This window comes from Balaenoptera physalus (genome assembly GCF_965194825.1).
Source record: "Balaenoptera physalus genome assembly, chromosome: 5".
NCBI classification, from domain to species: Eukaryota; Metazoa; Chordata; class Mammalia; order Artiodactyla; family Balaenopteridae; genus Balaenoptera; species Balaenoptera physalus.
Genome location: NC_138884.1, coordinates 60039092 through 60054376, shown reverse-complemented (window position 1 = coordinate 60054376; position 15285 = coordinate 60039092). Strand labels below are relative to the sequence as shown.

At 39.4% G+C, this 15285-nt stretch overlaps 1 protein-coding gene across 17 annotated transcripts in view; it reads right to left on the bottom strand.

Moving 5' to 3' along the window:
• The window catches only part of LOC309661842 (uncharacterized protein), a 90545-nt gene that overhangs the window by 58025 nt on the left and 17235 nt on the right, over positions 1–15285 (bottom strand). For all 17 annotated transcript variants that reach the window (XR_014264288.1, XR_014264289.1, XR_014264290.1 and 14 more), the window contains one exon: positions 6710–6798. The gene's annotated coding sequence lies outside the window, so the exon portion shown is untranslated. The remainder of the gene's footprint in view (positions 1–6709; positions 6799–15285) is intronic.

Below are 15285 nucleotides of genomic sequence, written 5' to 3'. Positions count from 1 at the left end.
AATCTACGTTAAAGTGCTCGCTATTGAAGGGGAGCAAATGTTAGAAGTATTTGGATCTTCTTGTTTTTAACTTTTGTATTTTTTCTGAACTTAATCCTTTATTAATTTAACAATGTCACTTAACAAAATCTGTGTTATTAATTATTTAGCAAAATCTCTTCAGCATATATGTGCCAGGCTTTGTGGTGGGTGCTGTGAATACAACAGTGAATAAGATATAATTTCTTTACAGATGTTAAAATCTAGTGAGAGTACAGACAGGCAAGTAAAATGCAATGGGTAGAGTGTCATAATATAGATAAGTGCAGAAGCCATGGGAGCACATGGATAGGACCTTTTAGTCATGTTGGGGGAATGTATTTATGAACTGAACTCTGCATTTGAGCATAGAGTTCTTAAGGCAAAGGTGGTACGCAGAGAGAGACGTGGCACTCCTAGGGAGAAAAGAGCACCTACATCCACACGGTCTCTCCTTCAGAGACACTGAGCTTGCTCATAGAGACAGCTCTAATAAGGGAAGATATTGCACAGAATTTCAGGCCACTTGCTGACTCTTCTTGGAAAAAAATGACCCCCCCAAATTTGAATCTTAGAACACTCAGTGAAGCTGCTGATATTATTCCTAAGTCTTTTGGCAAATATATTGTACTGTCCCTATTTTTTAGTCATCATTGTGACTATTGTTATTAATATAGTTATGAGTATTATGGTTCATTTTCCAAGGGCTCAGAAAAGAAAAAGCAGCTGCCAGGGCAGATAACGTCTGGGTATTTACCACAATATTCTCTTCCAACATATTCAAATTCTCAATATATACGAACAACCAAGGCATCGAATGCTCTGAGTCAGGAAAGTAGAGCCTAGGGCTGGACAGGGACGGGGCAGAGTTGCATAGTCAGTCAGGGATCCGAATTCAGCAGGGCAGCCTCTATCCAAGAAACCAGAATCAAAGTCTGCTGCTTTCCTACAAAACACTTTACACATTCCCCTCCAGTTACCTCAGCAGCCATAGCTAAACTAATGGACAGTCAGAAGAACACAACTTAAGTACTTTCCCACCCTGGCTCCAATCTCATGTTTACTCCCCAACCTACTATATATCCAATCTGGGTCCTATAGCCTATAACGCTTGCTTTGTAGAAACTTCTAGAATAGGTTAAGTTAAAGAGGCCTCTGTAGGAATCATAAGTCTCTCTCTGTTTATGAAACCATTTCCACTTCCCATACACCACTGAGCGTATCTCCTTAACATCTCTGAAATGTCTCCTTTCTGCCTTCCTCCTTTTTTTCACTTCTTTTCATCCTTCTTTTCTCCTTAACTTTTGTTATAGTTCTGCATTACAAATATGATTCATTCTGAGTATATAAAAGTATAAAAAAGAAAATAAAAGTTATCTGTCATCTCACTATCCAGAGATTATGGCTATTAAGGTTTTGATATATTTCATTTCAATCTTGTGTGTTGTGTGTATGCCACAACTTTAGGTCTTGGTTATTTCACCTGCTATTGTGCTGTTAGCATTTCTTAATATCAATCAGTACTTCTATTTCACAACTGTCTGGCCAGTATTTCTACTTCTACTTGCATCTGTGAAGTATTCCAACATGTAACACTACCTAGTCTTTTAAACTTTTTAAATAATTTCTTAGTGAATTTCTTCTCCCTTCCTAGCTCCACTACACTGGACTGAGCCCCCCTTTCTCTCCCCCAGACCACCACAGAATATCTCCTTAATGGTCTAACCCCAAGCTTTTGCCCTCCACCGTTCACTCACTTCTGCCAAGTGAACCCTCTAAAATAGGAATCTGGCCATGTCTTTTCCCAGGCTTAATCATCAGTGTCTCCCCCCTTGCCATGGTCTTCAGGATAGTTTACATTGCCCTGATAAAAGTTTTTCTCTGCTTGGCCCCTTCTGTTCTCTCTAACCTCCTCTCTAGATGTCTCTCTCCTCCCACCCTCAGCTTTAGTCTTTTACATTCTTGCACCTCTGAATTTTTGCTCATACTATTTTCTCTGTCTGGAGTTATCTTTTCCCTTTATTACATGACAAAACCAATGCAACTTTTAAAATTCAACCCAGGTCACAACACGGTGTGGGCCCTTCCTGAAAGTTCATTCTTTCAGCCTCCACCTCACCATACGAGTGAGGATCTCAAGGTTTGCCCTCTCCTGTCTGTGAGCCTTCCTATAGCCCACTGTACCCTTTCCTAAGTGACTTCTTGGTTTCTTTTCCCTTAACAACAGGAGTTGAATTTGAATCCCTAGCACATCACACAGAGCGAACATTCCAGAAAAATCTGCTAAAAAAAAGACATCTTTCAAAGTTATTCTGGCTCAGCAGCTGTGAGTCCCTGTGTCTGAGGCCAGCTTCCTTCTGTTGACTCTATTCCAACATCGGCCTGCCTGACGCATGAATCATGGATCCTGGATGAGATCATTTGTTGACATGGCTATGAAGAACAGTTATGGAATTTCCCAACGATTTCAGAATCTCCCTCTAAAGTCCCTTTCCCCCAACAATTTCTATCATAGGTGCCTCCAGAGAAAAAGAGTAACAGGACATTGTTACCCTGAGGATAAATCAACCACTGAAAAAATCTCCCACATTAACTTTGCTTTTAGGAGTTACAAAAGAGGAAACCACGTGAGAGTTAGTTTATAAATTTGATAAATTAAAATTTAACGTGCAAATTTTAATATAGCAGATGTGAGAGTGGTTTGGGTGGACATCAGAAAAGCAGAAAGAAATCTTTGTGGCTAATTCAAAATACTAAACCAAGGAAAGAAAAATCTCTTTGAGCCTATCCTAATGTAAGTTTTTCATAAAAGTATTTCAGTGACCCAGATCTGATTCACCGTTTTGACCATACAACAGAATCCTCTCATATTTGTCACTGTTACCAGTTACTAGGGTCAGATTTACTAACCTAAACATAAGGAAGAACATTTTTCCATGTTTTAAGCAATGATGCCACTCAGATAGATGAGAACTTCATCACAGCCATAGGTGGATGTATCACGAAGCTAATTAGTTTAAGCTCCAGGACCCTCACTAGTTTACTAACAAGAGTCATATATTTTTATAAAATTTGCTGAAGCCACATATTTTAACCAAATTTGTTATGACTGCTTATTTTTCTCACTCTCACTTTCCTTCTTTACACTTCTGCTTATACTGGATGATATCGATCTAGCTGTGCTTTTGAGATCTGGTTGAGGAGAAGTTGAGTTGAAGATGTTTAAACGTAGATTTAATGATATATATTTTACTGGTTCACAGTCATGTTAGGAATGGTTCTGTTTTTAGTAGCCATCCTGGTGTGAGACTAGCTGCTAGGAATATCCCTCTACTTACTGTGCCTCCTCACCCACCTTCCTGATACGAGGATTAGAATGGGTCTTAAGGTGCACAACAATAAAATGATGTAGGTATGGGAGAAACAAGATTGAAATACACAGAGCCAGAAGCTAGTCTGGGGAAAACTCTTCCAGTTATCAAAATGTAAAGTCAAGAGCAGAGGATTCAGTTCACATCAACCCTCAACAAAACAAACCCTCTCATTTCAGGAATATAGTCAGTAATTCAGGGAATACAATTACAATTGTTTCATACTGTTTTTTCCTATTTGACGGGAATCCTATGTTTGTGGAGCGTGCACCTGCAATAGCACAACAAATAAGTACATCTGTATATGAAATTTCATGCTTTATGCATCCAGCTATCTATAATAAAAACAAATTTTGATCAACCATCCTAACAGAAAGAATAAACTATCTTTCTATGCATAGAAGATCATCTTAAAAAATCATTGTTATATGAAGAGATCAACAGTATGTAACCAAAACCAAAGAGTAAGAGTATTTTAGAGATATTGCAAACAGTTATTTAATAAGCACATACTATTTTTTTCTGTTTATGGTTTTTTTCAGCTTTATGAATTTGTAATTTGCTATAAATTTTTCCTTATTTAAAATTAATGTTCATTTTTTCACTGTAATTTGTATTCTTTCGTTTAGAGTGGCTCCAGAATTGTATGACCCTACAAAACCAGGGTATGCATAACTTAAGATTTTTTAAAAGTTTCATGTGTATACTGCTCTGTTGGTGTCTTCAGCAGAGGGGCCCTTGTCCCCTCACTTGGATTCACATGGCATTCAAGAGCAGTAGCTGTAAAAGGCGGTCCACCCTGGGTTTGAATCCACCACTACAATTTACTTACTCGCTGTGTGACTTTGCTGCTCTCTCTCTCTCAGTCTCCATTTCCTTACCTCTAATACAAGGGTGATCCAAGGAACTCAGAAGGGGGTGAGGGCCAATTAAGGTACATTTTTGTCAACCAGTGTCTAACGCAGAATATATACTCAATAAGTGATAGGTATCATTATCAAGGTGTCACAGAAATTCAATTATATTTCTTACATGAGTTATTTATTATTTTTGAAAGACTTAGATCTATTTAAAGTAATACTCTAAACTCAATCTCAAATCCACTAATGAAATTGCTACTGTAGTGTCTCTTAATGTTAGAAAATAAGTCAACTAACTGAACCAGATAAATATCAGACATTTCATACCAGATACATATTTAAAGAAAAAAATGGTCCAGAGAATCTAATGTATAACGTGGTGACTGTAGTTGATAATACTGTTTTGTGTAACTGAAATTTGCTAGGAGTAGAACTTAAATGTTCTCACAAAAAAAAAAAAAAAAAGGGGAAAAGTGTGTAAGGTTATGGATGTGTTAATTAACTAGATGGGAGGAATCCTTTCACAATGTATACATATATCAAATCATCACCATGTATACTTTAAATATCTTACAATTTTATTTGTCAATTATACCTCAATAAAGCTGAAAAAACAAGCAAAAAAGTCAGTATACTCATAATCCAATAAATTGTTTTAAAATTTTTTTAAAGAAAAGAAATGGTCCTCATATATTTAAATATGCTCAAAATGTCTTCCCTGGCCAAAAAAAAATTTTAAAGCCATTATTTCTTTGTTTCAGGGAAACGGTATTTTAATCAAACACGGTGATATACCACTTACTGGGAAAAGGCAGCTGCCTGGTCCAGTCATATTGCTCTAACCTAGAATCCCAGCTCTCCCACTTGCTGCCTGTGTGACTGAGGACAATCTCTCTGAGTTCCAGTCAACTCGTGGGTGAAGGGCTGATAATGCTTCCTGGTGAGGCTAATGCCAAGCAGGAGGGGCTCCTGGGCACAAAAACCTTTCTGTGCCCCCCATTTCTTGATTACAGGAAATAGGCTTCATTCAGCCTCCAGGACCTTCCTTGAGTTCCAAGGGAAGGGATCAAACAGTTGCTAATTAGGGAAGGGAGGGGATGCCGAGACAAGGGAGGAACAGTCAAGAGAAACAACAGTGCAGCCTTGGGGCAGGGTCCTGGTTCCCCCTCAAGGCATATACATAGCAATGTCTTTGAGCTGTTTTGCAAATGCTGAAACCCCCAGCAGGTGGGAGAAGTTAACGGTATGCTACCCACAAACACATAGACCCCAGACCTGCTGGAACCAGAAGGTTGTTGATGCTGGCTCCCACTTACCTCTCCACCAACCAACTGAAGAATTTTCACGAGCTGATCACACCCCCTTTGAACCATTATTATAAAACTCCTCACTACCCCCTCCAGGTTGGGTTACACAGTCTTGAGGGCATTATCCTGCTGTGGCCCCCTTTGCCTGGCAAAGCAATAAGGCTATTCTTTTCTACTTCACCCAAAACTCTGTCTCCAAGATTTAATTCGGTGTTGGGGTAGAGAGGCCGATTCGGCTTCAAGGCTGGTGTGAGAATCAAACTAATCCACCGACTAAACCAGCACCCTGGGGCACACTATTTTGAGCAGATACTTAACATATATTTTAATCCTGGCTCTCTTGGCAGCGTTGCCCAGCTGTTGTTCTTTATTGTGACCTCTATGATAGACTCAAGCCCCATAAACCTAGACATTAACATGTCTACTAATGAGCTCGTGCATTTGTGAAATACTTTGGAGTTTTCAGAATGATCTGTCATGGGTAACAGAGACAATAACCCACTTCCTGTGGTTACACAGCTAGTTAGTTACAGAGCGGAGACTGTGGAACCAGTTTTCCAGACTCCAGGTCCAGCAGAACCCCTCATTCTCCACTCTCCCCACAGAGGGTCTTACACAGCTTTCAGGCTGGTACGTCCAATAGGCAGGACTTTTTAGAAAAGGAAAGTGTGCTGGGTCCATGAATTATTACTTTGGACTGGAAATTTTCAAGGACATGCTTAAGGCAAGGTTTAAAATTACAAGAGGAAGTCATTTCTGCTTCCTTGTTCTGTTCCTTACTTTCTCAGAATGGGTTCTGGTGACTCATCTTGTTAACTTCAACCATCCTGCTTATTTTGAGTGCTGCAAAGCATCATGGGACATGGTCATGCATGCGAAAACAAACCCAGTACCGAAGCAGATACACCAAGCTCCTACCAGAATGAAAGCTCCGTGAGGGCAGGGATTTATGTCCATTTTATTCACTCATGGGTCCAAACTTCCTATAATACTACCTGGAACATAGTAGGTGCTCAATATATATTTGTTGAATGAGTGAGTTCTACTCAACAAGAATGAGATTCTGACTTCTGACCTCACAAGGGAATTTTGGACAGCTGTAAGGTGGCCCGTAGTCTGAATTCTTAAAGCACTTAGGACAGTGGAACTTTACCTGGAACTGCTGTCAGGTGTCAGGTGAGGTATCAGGTGGTCTCCCACCTACACTGTAAACTCTTCTGGAACAAAAGCTGGACCTTGTGTCTGAGGACAAGAGTACATAGCACAGTGATAAATCTCAGCAGGTGCATAATAAATAAATAAGCAAACAAATAAATAATTCCTCTTTGAGAAATTGATATTTCTACAAATTGTAATCCTAGTCTTAACCTAACCTGTATGTTGCTATCCTCTAACCAGAAGGTTCTTTCTGCTAAATGCCTGAATAATCAAAGATTGGATGGGATTAAAGGCAAAGGAGGTAGCTTTGAGGCCTGTGCCGTCCAGGCCACGATGAGGCCTCCCAGAGATCACCTCCTTGTGACCAGTTCAGGGTCCCCCCAGTCCCGCCCTTGTCATTTAGGTGCTTGTGGTTACTGTATTTCATGCTATACAGTATTTCCAATGGGGGGAGGGGCGGAGAATTTTACACAAAAGGCTAATTGGAGAAAACAGTGACTTAAACCCTAAGCAAAATAAATAAAAACAATAATGTTTACAATTACATTAAATCAAAAACTTTCCCATCTAGTTTGGGATAATAATCTGTGGCTTCCTGGAGTTGCTCCTCTCATGACTGCCTTTCTTTTACTTGTATTCAGTCACCCACTCCTGCATTCTCCTATGAATTTTGGCACCCAACTTCCAGAATCAGAGAGCAGAATTTCCAATCCTAAGTATGCACTGAAGAGGAGAACTTTTTAAATTGGAATTTCACAGAAAACCTCTGCGTACTTACCAAGTTTGTAAAGCAACATGCAGCCAGACATTTCCAGGGCAAATTACCTCGCTACAGAATGTGGCAAGTGAAGGTCCTACTATACCCAGACAGGTCATGATAAATATCTATTCCTCATTCTAACATCCAGTTCTCCAGTAGAATGTATCCACTGTTACCTCTTCATAAATACCAACAACAAAAACCTTTTGATCAGGAGAAGGTAGGTGTTAGATTTATTTAACATGGCGAAGAGTATTTTTGACAGAATCATAGTTTCTCAGAAGAGAGGGTATTAGGGGGGCCGGGATCAAAAATTTAAAACAGGACATTCATGGCAGGAAATTGCCTGGAATTGGGCAAAGTTAGCTGACATGATAATTTCGGGTTGGTCGACAAGTGAGGTGATGAATGACAAATGTCTGGACGGGAACCTTGATAAGCAGCCTACTGTCTAATACAAGGGCTGTTAGCCAAGATGATCAGATTGCTGATCCAGATAAACTGACTTATAAACATTTCCTGAAGCAAACAATAAAGTTCTCAGTTGGATGACAGTTTTATTTTCTAGGTAAGAATTTCCTGGAACACAGAGTAATTAAGTCATGCTAACACAAATAATCTTTGTTCTCAAACGAAAGCTCTAGGAAAGTGGGGAACTTATCTATAGCCTCAACTCCTAGTACAGTGTCTAGCATAAATAAGTGCACGTAGATATAAATCTGATAGTCAAAAAAAGTGTTTGTTGATTTGAATGAACATTATCTTGGCCCCAGTTACAATATTTTTTAAAAAAATAGACATTGTTGCAAATTTGAAAGTTCCCAGCAGTAGGAGTCAGGGTTCTGAATCCCAGTCTTGGTTCCACCACTATCTCTACCACTATCTCTCTGTGCCTGTGTTTACTCACCAGATTAAAAAGCAAGCTGGACAAGATTATTTCTAAGGTTCCTTCAGTTCTAAAACACTATCTCTTTCCACATTCTTTTAGGAATATTTAAACCACCCACAAATACACACTTTATTCCTAGGGCATACAGACTTCAGTTGTTGCTTAGAAAAAAACAGTATGTTCTGGGATTGAGGCTGATTAGGGGAGCTAGTCATTGAGAATTGCCACTTGGTGTCTATTAACAGTAATTTGGGGATTACAGAATGCCTCACCAGCCCCAGGACATGTAGGCAGGGGTGCCCGGGTTTATGATCTCAGTGGAATAAATCCTTCATCTTCTAGAATTTCATTTCTAGAGTTTTGTTTGTGCCCACCGACCCACCCCCCCCTCAAAAAAAGTTGTTTTCTCTGATCAGTCCAAGGAGAACAAAGTCCCAAGCATCTTCCATGCATGAAAGCTGCCTGAATGATAAACCCCAGGAAAAAAAAAAAAATGAAAGAGAAAAGGACAGCTAAGAGAAATAAAAAATGTCCAAAGGACCTGAGCAGAGGACAGTGGGGCAGAGGACGGAGGCTATAGAAGGGAGAGGGAATAGGGGATCATGTTCATGCAGATCTGAGAGGGATTATATGTATGTAGTAGCATGTTGGTAAAGCAACTCTCAAGAAAAAAAAAAAAAAAAGCCCAGATTTATAGCATTTGCTGATTTCCATGGTATAAGCATTCTCCCCATGGCCAAATTTATGCTGCCGAGAATTAATAATTGGCTACCAGGATTATTAACCTACCACTCAGCTCTTGCAGTGGGATGAGCTGGCCTGAGCCCAGCAATGACTGTAAGCAATGCCAGGAAAAACTCACTGACCGAAGGATAAGCTCCTACGGTCTCCTTGGGATGATAACTTCCCAGTTACAAAAAACTTACTTCTTCTGAGTTTTTCTTTTAATGAAACTATGACCATATTTTACTCTAGGGTGTCAGTGTGCATATCCTGTTCTTCAAGAGGAGATTTCTGAGCAGGGGCTTGTATAAAGTAAAGTGGTTTTACACCTCAAATGACAGGCATCTCTGCTCCCCAGTGTAGATGACAATCACTATTCCTTGAGTGAACTCTAGCCACTCTGAGATGGTAGGAGGAGTGGGAGAAAGGAATGGAGTATTCGGGACATGGCCCTGTGTTCTCACCCTGCCCTCTGGCCTCTCTCACTCCTAGCCCTGCATGTAAGGCCCTGATCTTTCTGTGAGATAAACACCCTTGGCCCTAGCTTGGAGGAAAACTGGAAGGGCTAAACTCTAAAATAAGCTAATTATCATCCATAGTCTAGGCCAAAGAAAACCAGGGAAACATTTGGCACAAAGAAGTCATCTTCGAGAAATTATCTTCCATGTTACATTTGCATACATTTGTCATGGGCCTGTTATTGATGCCGAAACTCAGCCTCTGTGCACCAGTGCCAAACTGAATCTTGGAGACAGAGTAGAAAAAATAGCTTTATTGCTTTGCCAGGCAAAGAGGGACACAGTGGGCTAATGGCCTCAAAACTGTGTGTCCAACCCAGGGGGGATTTGGTGAGGAGTTTTGTAGCAATGGTTCAAGGGCGGGGCTTCTGATAAGATTAGGGTGTGTGCAGGGCCTGCATTCCTTTAATCTGGCCTCAAGTGGTCTCCTGATGAACTTCTGTGGTTCTGGAGGTTATCAAATTGTGACCTTCTCTCTGGAATGAAGAATGCTTCATCAAGTAGTTAACATCTTCCATTTGTTGGGGGTTTTAGTTTTGCAGAAGAGCTCAGAGATATTGTTATGTGTATCTCTTGAGGCAGAACCAGGATCCTGTCCCAAGGCTGCACTAATTTTTTTTTTTTTTTGCCATAACCATTTTTAATTGAAGTACACACATTAAGAAGGATGAACTACATGAAGAAGCATGCTCTAAAAGAAAATGTGTACAATCCAAAATGCAGAATTACAGTTATGATCAAATAACATAGCAGTAATAGTCACAAAATTAAAAGTACAGGTGTACCTCATTTTATTGCACTTTATTTTCTTGTACTTTGCTACATTTTATTATGCTACATTTTTTACAAATTGAAGGTTTTTGGTAACTGTGTAGACCAAGTTTATCAGTGCCAATTTTCCAACAGCATTTGCTCACTTCCTGTCTCTGTGTCACATTTTGATAACTCTCACAAGATTTCAAACTTTTTCATTATTATTATTAATATATTTGTAATCTGTGATCAGTGATCTTTAATGTTACTATCGCAATTGTTTTGGTGTGCCATGAACTGCCCTCATATAAGACAGTAAATTTAATCGATAAATGTTATGTGTGTTCTGACTGCTCCACTGACCAGCTGTTCTCCGTCTCTTTCCCTCTCCTCAGACCTCCCTATTCCCTGAGATGCAACAATATTGAAATTAGGGCAGTTAATAACTATACAATGGTCTTTAAAAGTTTAAGTGAAAGAAAGAGGCTCTCACTTTGTCAAAAACTATAACTGATTAAGCTTAGTGAGGAAGGCATGTCTAAAGCTGAGAAAAGCTGAAAGCTAGGCCTTTTGGACCAAACAGTTAGCCAAGTAGTGAATGTAAAGAAAAAGTTATTGAAGGAAATTAAAAGCGCTACTCCAGTGAACATGCACATGATAAGAAAGCATAACAGGCTTATTGCTGATATGGAGAAAGTTTTAGTGGTCTGGATAGAAGATCAAATCAGCCACAACATTCCCTTAAGCCAAGGCCTAATCCAGAGCAAGGCCCTAACTCTCTTCCATTCTGTGAAGGCTGAGAGAGGTGAGGAAGCAGCATAAGAAAAGTTTGAAGCTAACAGAGGTTGGTTCATGAGGTTTAAGGAAGAAGCTGTCTTCACAATATAAAAGTGCAAGGTGAAGCATTAAGTGCTAATGCAGAAATGTCAGCAAGCTATCTAGAAGCTCTAGCTAAGATAATTAATGAAGGTGGCTACACAAAGCAATAGATTTTCAATGTAGATAAAACAACCATATATTGGAAGAAGATACCACCTAGGACTTTGTTAGCTAGAGAGGAGAAGTCAATGCCTGGCTTCAGAGCTTCAAAGGACAGGCTGACTTGTTAGGGGCTAATGCAGCTGGTGACTTTAAGTTGAAGCCAATGCTCATGTACTATTCCAAAAATCCTACAGTCCTTCAGAATTATGCTAAATCATATTGTTATTGTTATGTGTATCTCTTGAAGCAGAACCAGGATCCTGTCCCAAGGCTGCACTAATGTTTTTTTTGTTTGTTTTTTCTGGCCACACCTCACAGCTTGTGGGATCTTAGTTCCCTGACCAGGGATTGAACCCAGGCCCTCGGCAGTGAAAGCACAGAGTTCTAACTGCTGGACCTCTAGGGAATTCTATTCTATTGTTTCTTGACTGCTTCTCCCTTATCTCTGCATCTCCTGCCTTCCCTGATTAGCAACTGTTTGAACCTGCCTTTTGGAATTCAGGGAAGGTCATGGAGGCTGAAGTCTATTTCAGCCTCCACGGGGGACACAGAAAGGCTTCCAGGCTCAGGGACCCCACAGGGTCATGCTTGGTTTCACCATTACAATAGAAGAGGGAAAACAACAAGACCTTGAGTCTGATGGAATCCTGTTGCCTTTCCCACCAAGATCAGACTGTTCCTCCTCTTCTTTCATTTCTTCTCCTTTTAGTGGACTCAAGTTTGGCAGATCTGAGGCTGCAGACTGAGTCCTGCTGATTTTTTTCCCCCAATATTGTGTGCTGTAAGTAATGCATATTGCACAATACTATTTCATTTTGCTGATATTTTAGTTTGTTGAGCCATGAGTCCAACAAGTTCTTTGAACCACAAAGCAGCATTTCCTGTGGAAATGCCAGTCAGTGAGAAGCTGTAGTCAAAGGTTAAGCTCCAAAGATGAACTTGGCAAGGCCGTCTGACTTTACCATTCTTGCTCTAAGATCTGGATTCCCCTCTATTTAATACAGTCACATTGTTTGTATAAACTGAACATGAGGCTTAGCCATCTGAGAACATATCCCAAGACACATGATGACCGGGTCAGACTTCTGCCTTAACTGTGATAGTCTCACACCAGGAAATGACAATTGCTGTCCTGCTGTTAATTCATGAGCAATTTGTTGCCTCTTGTGTAATAAGTGCAAGTTGAGAAATAAACTTCCTTCCTGCGGTTGAAATTTCTACATCTTGGAGTACTTCAATAAATGGAACAAATTAGCATGTTAAATTTAATTATGAAAGAATTTGCTTAAAACCAGACCAGATTAACTTAGAATAAGTGTGTAGAGTAGGTTAGATTCTAAACCACTAAAAAATAGGCCTGTCTCCCGTTGCACAAATTTTCAAGGATACTTTGAGGAATCGTTGAAAGTTAGACAATAATTCTGTTTTTCCTAATAATGCCGTATTGCATTATGTTATCAAGAATTGATTATAGTTAAAATAGCATTTGCTAATTGGCCAAGAAACTATATTTGAAAGAAAAACACTTATTATATCCCTTAGTATAGCTTTCCTTTCTGAGGTCTTAACCATTAAAACTTATTATCTACGCTCCATTCCTCTTTCTTCCCAAGAACATCGTATTTCAAGTCATTAAGCACTGTTGCATTCCAAGCACTGTAAAATGAACCCTGTGTGTAGATAAAAACATAAGTAGAAAATAAATAATTATTGTTTCCAAAAAGCAATATGTTCTCTGAGGGGGTATCAAAATGAGCAGAAATTTAAATACATTATTATATTACTCAACTTTTTTCCAAAATTCATCTCCTCAGTCATCTGTCCTAGGATGCTTTCCAGAAATCCTTCCTCAAATACACTTCTCCAATATCTATGCCCTCAGGCCCATCTCTAATAATGGTGGGGTCTTGGGGGAAGGTTCAAAGAGAGGTCCACATTCCCCTGACTAAATATTTGAAACTTTCTAAACAAGCTAACAGAATGTTAAATGAAATAGTTCTATCCTCCTACCTTGACAAATATACTTTGACAAATATATATCAAAAATATTTTTAAAATAAATAAAGCTTATGGATTTTACATGATGAGAGTCAGTAAAATAGCAAAGATAACAGATTTAATTATTTCACAAATCTGGGTGTTCTGTTGTTGTGCAGCCATGTTTGGAGGCATGAAAAGTAAAGAGATACATAATTTATGAGTTATGCTATATTAATGGTTTAAAATTTATTTTTCTTGGCTACATTTCAGCAAAATTAATTCTTAAGTTTTTATAATTGAAATTTTCACATAGTTTGTGTTCCCAGACAGTCATGCCAAATTAGATGTTACTTGAATTAATAATCCTTAGATAGCTTTGTTATTAATTTTAATTAGAGGTTTCACTCTGCTAATGTAGTGACTTGAATGGTGAATTAGATTTCTAAAGTATTACTTGGATTCAAAAATGAACCATGAATTTTATATCATGTTCACACATTGTAATGGGTTGCTTACAATAAATTACCTAGACACTGAGCTTCCAGAATAAATGATAAAACACACAATGAACAGATTGCTTCAGGTTGTGTTTATTGAGAGTATGGGGAAATTGTTGGTCATAAGGGTACGTGGCCCTTTTGAGTTCCCCCAAGATTTTTAGGTCAAGTCCTCTGTGAAAATTCTGTCTTTTCAAACGTTACCTCCAGCTCTTCATGGGCATTCCAGGGCAGAAGAAAATGGAAGGGAGTCCCACCCTCACCTTTATTATTCATTAGCTTCCCCACTGTGTTATCCTGGGATAACACAGCCTTGGGACTGAACTCTGTTAGTCAAAAGAGTGGACATTTAAGGTTAAGGATTTTTAGGATGTTAAAGGTGATTCAATGCCCACGCTGGGCTCTGGTTCCTTACGTGGCAGAGTTGCCCGTGTGTTCTATGGTACGTTGCTTTTTCCTGTTTCTGAGAGGAAGGCCTTCTGAGCCTTTGGTTAAGAACAGGGGGCCATTCTTTTCTGAGCCTAAGGTCAGTACTGGACCCCATGTGAAATTGGCCATAACACGATACACTTTTTTCCCCCCTCTCTTTGTCTATTCTATCTTTTAGAATTTAAGCCCTGCAAGAACAGGCACACTATTTTGCTATTTTTATTCCCAGTTCCTTACATAGATAAAGTCTGGCATAAATACTGTGTTAGGATTAGCTGTTGACAACCCTGTCTGCTCAACCAAATTGTGACTCTTGTGGAGGAAGGAATAGATATTTTGGTTTGTGGATCTCAGTGCCTCGCCCAATCTTGGAAGCATGGTCATTGTTTAATCAATGAGTTCATTGGTTAATGTATGTGTATCCTTAGAACTCTACTCCTACTGTGGAAAAGAAGAAACGGTGTAATCCATGTCCCACACGGTCCTAATGTTAGTTTGGTAAACATCCAAAAGAAGCAAGAAGAAAATAATAGAACAAGAATGGCATTAGAACACAGAAGTGGCTCCTGTCTCCATTATGTCCTTTCGGCTACCCTTAATTTTACTTTCTGTTTCAAAGATTCCTGAATCTTGGACCACCAGTTGGCCAAAGCCTCAAGGTTGACTAAAGAACTTCATATCCCTTGGACTTACTTCTCCTTTCCCTCTCTCAAGGATCTTTCATTCTTTCATTCCCATTTTCGCACGGCTCTCTTGGTCTCCCCTTTTTTTTTTGAACTCATGATCAACCCTTTATCTTCACCTAGTTCCCTGCTGGATACCACAGAAATGGAAGAGTAGGAAGGGAAAGGGGGGCTGTCACAGAGTTATACATACTGCCAAGATGAACAATTTTGTTTTTTTCCTCAGCTCTCTCCTTCCAGGGAAGTAACATGACTATGGAAGAAAGCCTGCATTCTGTACTTAGAAGACTCGTAAGCACTGGTATTACCAACCATAGAAATGATTTCTGTGCTACAGAATGGGAAAATCTGCACAGTG